A 7,483-nucleotide genomic window follows, 5' to 3' on the forward strand; every position below is an offset into this window, starting at 1 on the left:
CCAAGCCATAAGACTGCTGAACAGCTTCTACCCCCAAGCCATAAGACTGCTGAACAGCTTCTACCCCCAAGCCATAAGACTGCTAAACAGTTAATCAGATGGATACCCGGACTGTTGGCATTGACCCCCTTTTTTACGTAGCCGCTACTCGCTGTTTTTTATCTATGCATAGTCACTTTACCCTTTCCTCTATGTAGATTATTACCTCAATTACCTTGACTACTGGTACCCCCTGTATAGAGCTTCGTTATTGTTATTTTAATGTCTTACTTTTTTTTTACTTACTTAAAAAAAAACTCTGGATTGTTGGTTAAGGGCTTGTAAGTAAGCATTTCACAGTAAGGTCTACAGCTGTTATATTCTGTGCATGTGACAAATCAAATTTGATTTCATTTGATTTGGTCTTACTGTGTTCCCTGCATACCACACAGCAGAGCTGGGCCATTGGTCAATTTGGTTATCAGCTGTGTCTAGCAGCTAGCCCTGCGGCTCTGCATTAGTCCTTCCACACATAACCTAGACAGCAGGGTATATCTGTCTCAACACCTGAACCCAACTCCATCTCAATATACAGTTTTCCAATGATCACACAGCCACACTGCACAGAGAGGGGAAGAGGAAGGGAGGAAAGGAGAGGGGGGGGGGGCAGAAAGTGGGGGAGAGGGGAGCGAGAGAGAGAGGTAGCAGAAAGAGGGCAGAGGAGACTACATCACCTATACAGTAATTATAGGAGAATGAGAGAGAAAGGGCAAGAGAGAGAAGCAAAAGAAGACAGGGGGAGAGGGATAATGTCAAGCATTACAGAGGATCATATAGTGTCAGTGTTCATGTCTGAAAACCTCAGGGCTCATATTCGTACAAGTAGCCCAGAGTAGGAGTGATGATCTAGGATCAGGTCCCCCCTGTTCATGTTATTTCCTTCAGTATGATACAAATGGCAAAACTGGATCAGCACACCCGCTCTGAGTCGTATATTGTGTTGGTAATGGATCACAGTAGGTTCACCTGAAAATACTAGACCTCTTCTTTTCTTTTGTTTTCCACTTATTGGACCCTCTGGGATAAGAAGCTAAATACAATAATTATAATATTCAACATCTTTGTATCGCTGCTCTGGGCTCCAACCATGCCGTCCTGATTGGGGTTGTAAAAAGGTTGATCTGAAGTCGAGGTGCGCTACATGGAATCCTATTAGTGTCTGTTGTTCCCAATATTACCTTCCTAGAGTATGTACTTTGTTATGTGTTCCAAATGGAATACTATTCCGTTTTGATCCAAAGTAGTCCACTGAGAAGGATACAGGGTGTTATTTGGGACAAAGCCTTCCTCTCAGAGGAACTGCACAGGCTAGTCCATGAAGTAGTGTATGATTATCAAAATAATTAAAGGATTACGCCTTGCTCTCCACTACAAAAACAAGTACAGTTATTTCCAGTCCAGTGTTTATACTTGCATAAACACCCATGGTGTTTATACTTGCATGATGTCAAGCAAAGAGGCACTGAGTTAGAAGGTAGGCCTTGAAATACATCCACAGGTACACCTCCAATTCACTCAAATTATGTCAATGTGCCGATCAGAAGCTTCTAATGTCATGACATCATTCTCTTGAATTTACCAAGCTGTTTAAAGGCACAGTCAACTTAGTGTATGTAAACTTCTGACCCATTGGAATTGTGATAAAGTGAATTATAAGTGAAATAATCTGTCTGTAAACAATTGTTGGAAAAATTACTTGTGTCATGCACAAAGTAGATGTCCTAACCGACTTGCCAAAACTATAGTTTGTTAACAAGACATTTGTGGAGTGGTTGAAAAACGAGTTTTAAATGACTCCAACCTAAGTGTATGTAAACTTCCGACGCCAACTGTATTTGGCTAAGGTGTATATAAACTTCCGACTTCAACTGTATGTCCCACTATATCCCACTATGTAAGGAATAGAGTTCCATTTGGGATGCAGGACTTAATAATGTCCTGTCCTGTGTGCTAACACTGACCCAACGCATCAGAGTCAATGCTCAACTTGACACATTTCATGTTTGTTGTTTCATTGAAACGACTACCACTACGTCAGTGTGCGCAGCTGAACACTGTATGCTTGAAACACTTGGTTTGTTATTTTAACTAAAACATAACCAATCTTTTTTAAACATAAATACCAAACTTGTTTTTGCATGGATTCCGTGCGGTTAGCTTTAAACTGCAAGGACCACTATTTGTTGTCGCAGAATCCCACTTAATGGACAGGATAAAGTCCTCTTGAAAGAGCCCCTAACCTAGCTAAGCTGCTAACGTTAGCCATCAAGCTAACAAAGATGGGTTTTCCAATGGAGCCTTCTTTGTCAGGAGAAGTAAATTAACGGTTCCAGCGCTATAGGAGCTGTATCTACTACACTTTTTTTCCAAACAAACTGGATCACTCAGAGTTTCAATGCGGCAATTGTTTGCTTGCCAAGAAATCTAGGCTTGAGTTGGCGTTCTTGATCACGCAGGTCAACGGCCTACGTAAGAAACTGGGGAAAACGCAGAGTGCAATGTTTACCTTTTCTACGCCGGTGGCTGAACGGCGTTCGCGCATGTTGGATGTATCTCCGTCTTGTCGTTTGCCGTTATCCGACAGGCCTGGTGTTGCCCGGAGTTCGTTCGCCAGGGTAGCCATCTCCTGCCTCTCCTCCACCATCTGATAGCGGAGTCGAAGGAGCACAGCAAGAGGAGCATGGCAATCAACGATGGTCGCATGTCACAAGCCATAGAAGCCGAAGACAGCAGCCTCCCGCAAAGCAGTCTACGCTCCCAATCAGAGGCCCAGAGCGGATACAAACAACAAATAGTTTTGCCGCCCTGGAGCCTGATCTTCCTGCATCTTCATCACTGGGGGTACCTGTGTCTTCAGCCACTGTTTCTACTCCTACTCCTTCCCCTATGATTTTGAAGTTGAGGTCGGCAACCTTCCATCCCTGCTCTAGATCGAGCGGGGCTTCTCCATCTGTCAGAGGCCTGCACCATCCTGTAAGCGTGGGAGTGGCCAGATTTCCTCGTCCTTCTCGCCAGCCGTGATTTTGGGCAGCCCCATGGTAAGAAATGTGACTGTTCTTAGTGCAAAAACAATATCCTATTCCGGAGCTTGAGTAAATTACATTACTAAGCTGCTCCTGAATGTACTATGCCAAGACAGGGACATCGATTCTATCTTAGTCCATGTGGGTTTTAATTACATTTTGAAGGGCAGCTCTGAACAGTTGAAACTGTATTTCAAAGAGCTGATTGACTCTCTGTTAGACACTAATAAAAGACTCATCATATCTGGCCCTGTGCCCTCTCTGAATCGTGGCAATGGGTGTAACTTTAGTTGCTAAAAGGTATCGAAATTGTCAACAAACACATTTTATAAGGAAGATGGGATCCTCCTTTCACAGCATTATAAGGCTGTGTTGAGACAATGACTTATCAATGACCCAAGCCCAGCTCAGTTTATCCCTACCATTGTGTCGCAGAGTCAACATAATGCTTTAGCAAATGTACATTATACCAGGGGAATTGGTAGACACAATGTAAGTAACCTAATGTATGTCCTTATAACTGCCCTGAATGCCTCTGCTGATCCTACAGCTATTGCATACAGAAATAATGTGCCTATGAACCAGATTTATGCCATTAGCACTGAGGCGGTGTGCCAAAGTAGGAAGTCTACTGTGTGCAGCTCACCCTGCACTAACACAAATAACATGAGAATATCTACTTCTGCTAAGCTTCCCATTAAAGCAATGAAAACAAGCAAGCATCACAGAAAAGTGCTCAAAATAGCCCAAGTTATCATACGTAGCCCAAGAAACAAGGTTCATGAAATGAATAACTTGCTAGTAACAGATGACATTCATATTCTGACTATCTCTGAAACTCACTTAGACAATACCTTTGATGACACAGTGGTAGCAATACAGAAAAGACAGAAATGTTAGTGGTGGAGATGTTGCTGTTAATATTCAGAACAACATTCCTGTAAAGATTAGAGAGGATCTCATGCTAAATACTGTTGAAGTAATATGGCTGCAGGTTAATCTGTCTCCTGAAGCCCATTGTTGCGATAAACTGCTATAGACCACCAAGTGCTAACAGTCAGTATCTGGATAACATGTGTGAAATGCTTGATAATGTATAGGTTATCAACAAAGAGGTATATTTTCTGGGTGATTTAACCTGTTTGGGATAGGGGGCAGTTTTTTCACGGCCGGATAAGAAACGTACCCGATTTAATCTGGTTACTACTCCTGCCTAGAAACTAGAATATGCATATAATTAGTAGATTTGGATAGAAAACACTCTAAAGTTTCTAAAACTGTTTGAATGGTGTCTGTGAGTATAACCGAACTCGTATGGCAGGCCAAAACCTGAGAAGATTCTATACAGGAAGTGCCCTGTCTGACAATTTGTTCTCCTTCTAGGGCATCTCTATCAAAAATACAGCATCTCTGCTGTAACATGACATTTTCTAAGGCTTTCATTGGCTCTCAGAAGGCACCAGAAAGTGGAATGAGAGCTCTCCAGTCTCTGGGCGAAAAACAGCAGGAGTTTTTGTGAGTGGTCCTGCTGAGAACAATGACACTGGAGTGCGCGTACACGAGACGACTCCATGTTTTTCTTTCAGTGTTTGAACGAATGCAATGTCGCCCGGTTGGAATATTATCGCTATTTTACGAGAAAAAAAGCATACAAATGTATTTTAAACAGCGTTTGATATGCTTCGGAGTACGGTAATGGAATATTTTGACATTTTTTGTCACGAAATGCGCCGGCGCGTCACCCTTCGGATAGTGACTTGAACGCACGAACAAAACGGAGCAGTTTGGATATAACTATGGATTATTTCGAACCAAAACAACATTTGTTGTTGAAGTAGAAGTCTTGGGAGTGCATTCTGACGAAGAACAGCAAAGGTAATCCAATTTTTCTGTCACAGTATCTAATGAAGGTGGCGCCCCTCCTCGGTCGGGCGGCGCTCGGCGGTCGTCGTCGCCGGCCTATTAGCTGCCACCGATCGTTGTTTCTGTGTCTTTTGTTTTTGTCTGTATCTCGCACCTGTTTTGTGTTTGTCATTAGTGGGGGGTTATTTAGGGTGTATTTTCATTTGGGGTTCTCGTGCGGGATTGTTTATTGTCCATTCAGGACAGTTGCGATTGGAAAACTGTTATTATCTATTATATTGCCGGGCTGCGCCCCGTGCGCTTTTTCCTTTTCAGTGCGCTTATTTTGGGAAGGTGTTTTCCCCTGGCGGACTTTGCCACGCGCCCTGTGCCCTACGGCTATTGCGTGTTATTATTATTATTATTAAAACACAGTTGCTCCGGCCCTCTGTCTCCTGCTCCTGATTCCACATCTCCACTGGTCCTAGACAGCCGTGACAGAATCCCGCACCACAATGGAGTCAGCAGGAGCAGAAGCGCCGTCCATGGCTGAGCAGGTCTCTCAACACGCCAGCCTCCTCCACCGCCTAGGCTCGGCCATGGACCAGGTGTTGGCCCGGTTGGAGAACTGGGAGAGAGGTGCTTCCCCAGCTGGACCAGCTCCGGTCCCTCACCCTGCACCCCTACACACACCCCCCGAAGCGGGCGCCGGTGGTATCCAGATTACTCCTCCCCGGGAGTTCGATGGGACGGCCGCTGGGTGCAAGGGGTTCTTGCTCCAATTGGAACTATACCTGGCGACCGTCCGCCCCCCCCCCCCCCCCCTCCGACGAAGAGAGGGTGAGCGTCCTCGTCTCCTGTCTCACGGGTCGAGCCCTGGAATGGGCCAATGCGGTCTGGGATGGCCCAGACTCGGCTCGGGGCGACTACCCTGAGTTCACCCGCCGCTTCCGGGCGGTTTTCGATCATCCCCCGGAGGGCAGGGCGGCGGGTCAGCGGCTATTCCATTTGAGACAGGAGACGAGGAGCGCTCAGGATTTCGCCCTAGAATTCCGGACTCTCGCCGCTGGATCGGGGTGGAACGAGCGGGCCTTGATAGACCACTATAGGTGTAGCCTTCGCGAGGACGTCTGCCGGGAGCTGGCCTGTAGGGACAACGCCTCCACCCTAGACCAACTGGTGGATTTTTCCATTAGACTGGACAACCTGCTGGCTTCCCGGGGACGTTCCAGTCGGGGCCTGTTCGTTCCGCCTCCCAGTCCCCCCGCTCCACAGCCCATGGAGATAGGGGGGACTGCGTCGAGGAGGACCGGAGGGGGGGTCTCTCCTGCACCCGATGTGGACGCAGAGGACACACTGTGGACCGGTGCTGGAGTGGTCCCCCCGGGAGTTCGGAGGGCAGGCAGAGCACTACTTCGACCCCCCAGGTGAGTCCGCACCAGCCACACCCAGAGCCCCCTGTCGACCACATGTACACCTCTGTTTGTTTTCCTGATTTTTCCCCTCACTTCCAGTATAAGGCACTAGTCGATTCAGGTGCAGCTGGGAGTTTTATGAACCGTGGGTTAGCGAAGAGGTTAGGGATTCCCCTGGTTCAGCTGGACCACCCCTTCCCCGTGCACGCCCTAGATAGTCGACCGCTAGGGTCAGGCCAAGTAGGGGAGGTCACAGTGCCACTGGTTATGCAGACGTGGGGGGGTCATGAGGAGCGTATCAGCCTGTTCCTCATTGACTCCCCAGCGTTTCCGGTGGTACTGGGAATCCCCTGGCTAGCCACGCACAACCCTCAGATTTCGTGGAGACAGAGGGCTCTTACGGGGTGGTCGAGGGAGTGTTCAGGTAGGTGCATAGGAGTTTCCATCGGTGCGACTACGGTGGAGAGTCCAGACCAAGTCTCCACCGTGCACATTCTCTCAGAGTATGCCGATTTGGCTATCGCCTTCAGTAAGACGAAGGCGACTCTACTACCCCCCCATCGACGAGGGGATTGTGCGATAAACCTCCAGGCCGACGCGGTTCTTCCTAGGAGTCACGTGTATCCTCTGTCTCAGGAGGAGATGGTGGCTATGGATACATACGTCACTGAGTCCTTGAGACAGGGATACATTCGGCCGTCTAAGTCCCCCGTCTCCTCGAGTTTTTTTTCGTGAAGAAGAAGGAGGGAGGTCTGCGCCCGTGCATTGACTATAGAGGTCTAAATGCTATCACAGTGGGTTTCAGTTACCCGCTACCTCTCATTGCTACGGCAGTGGAGTCATTTCACGGGGCGCGCTTCTTCACGAAATTAGATCTCAGGAGCGCATATAACCTGGTGCGTATCCGAGATGGAGACGAGTGGAAAACCGCATTTAGTACCACATTGGGCCATTATGAGTACCTCGTCATGCCGTATGGGTTAAAGAACGCTCCCGCTGTCTTCCAATCCTTTGTGGACGAGGTCCTTCGGGACATGCTCGGGCAGGGTGTGGTGGTGTACATCGATGACATCCTGATTTGCTCCGCCACACGCGCCGAGCATGTGTCCCTGGTGCGTAAAGTGCTCGGGCGGCTGCTGGAGCATAACCTATACGACAAGGCTG

Source organism: Salmo salar, chromosome 09 (assembly GCF_965601325.2).
Source record: "Salmo salar chromosome 09, fSalSal1, whole genome shotgun sequence".
Classification (NCBI taxonomy): domain Eukaryota; kingdom Metazoa; phylum Chordata; class Actinopteri; order Salmoniformes; family Salmonidae; genus Salmo; species Salmo salar.